This window comes from Canis lupus, chromosome 2, assembly GCF_011100685.1.
Source record: "Canis lupus familiaris isolate Mischka breed German Shepherd chromosome 2, alternate assembly UU_Cfam_GSD_1.0, whole genome shotgun sequence".
Classification (NCBI taxonomy): domain Eukaryota; kingdom Metazoa; phylum Chordata; class Mammalia; order Carnivora; family Canidae; genus Canis; species Canis lupus.
Window position 1 is genome coordinate 28,632,082 of NC_049223.1, and position 1,451 is coordinate 28,633,532.

Consider the following 1,451-nt stretch of genomic DNA (forward strand, 5'->3'; position numbering starts at 1 on the left):
ATCCTGGAGACCCGGGATCGAATCCCACGTCAGGCTCCCGGTGCATGGAGCCTGCTTCTCCCTCTGCCTATGTCTCTGCCTCTCTCTCTCTGTGTGTGACTATCATAAATAAATAAAAATGTTTAAAAAAAATTTTAAAATAAAATTTTAAAAAATGGGCCAAGGATGTAAATGGATAGTTTTCTAAAGTAGATATATACAAAGAGTCCACAAGCACATGAAAAGATGCTCAATCATTCAGGAAATGTAAATAAAACCACAATGAGCTGCTACTTCACACCCCCTGGGATGGCTGAAATTAAAAAGGTGGACAATCACAAGTGTTGTCAAGGATGTAGAGAAATTAGAACCACCATAGACTGCCAATAGGGATGTAAGATGTGCAATGACTTTGAAAAACAGTTTGGCAGTTAAATGTTAAACATATAGTTCCCAGATAAATTAGCAGCTCCTCTCTAGGTATCTACCCAAGAGAAATGAAAACATATGGCCACATAAAGATTTGTACGTAAAGCTTCACTGCAACATTTGCCTAAAAGTATAAGCAATCCAATTGCTCATCAAATGATGAATGAATATATAAATGTGGTATATCCATACAACAGAATACTATTCAGCAATAAAAAGGAGTGAAGTGCTGATATATGCTACAATATGGTTAAAACTCAAAAAAACTATCCTAAGGGCTGTGTCCCTCACCCCCAGCTCCAGGGGTTGTGAGCTATGACCATTAAGCATAGGCCCGCTGGGGAAGTGCCTGGAGTCGTGGTAGGAGCAGTGGTGACTAGCGGCAGGCATCCTCACTGCGTCTTCCTGGGGAAGAAATAAAGGTCAAATGGAGCCAGCAGGTTCCAACTTCTCTAGGGCCATTTGTGTTCAGTAAGTAGGAAAGAATGAGCTCAGTGCTCAAAGGAGAACCAGAAAAGAAGCAGCTCTTGACCTGAAAAATGTTTGCTTTGCCTCAGTTGTGAATTCTTTTATTGAGAAAGAATTACCAGCATGTCCCTATATTCATGAAAGGAGAGGTGGGTGTGACTCCAGAACCACAGAAGGCAGAGCCTGAAAAAAATGAAAGCTGAAACCAGGAAGAGTCTCCTCCACTGGACCAGCCTTTCCAGGCACCATGTTGCTTAAGGGAACAAGGTTCTGACCCATTTAAAGAAGATGTGGACCATCTGGCAGGATACAAGGGGAACAAGAAGATAACCTGATTTATTTAAAGAAGACAAAATAAGGTCCAACTAGAGAATGAAAAGAACCTACATTTCAGAGCAACTCCATTGTATGTAATAAGTTCCATGGGATTGCCAGCTGTTTGCCACCTCTTTATATACCCACCACCCTTTCAGCCTGTACTTGAGGGACATTTTCTGGCATTAGGTCATGAGTTGCATTTCAGACTCAGAAAATGTGATAAACGGTGACATCGTGGTAATTCCATACTTCTCTAT

General features: G+C 41.2%; 1 pseudogene; it reads left to right on the forward strand.

Moving 5' to 3' along the window:
• Window positions 1–723: 723 nt before the first annotated feature.
• Window positions 724–1,211, forward strand: LOC111094187 (annotated as a pseudogene).
• Window positions 1,212–1,451: the final 240 nt, after the last annotated feature.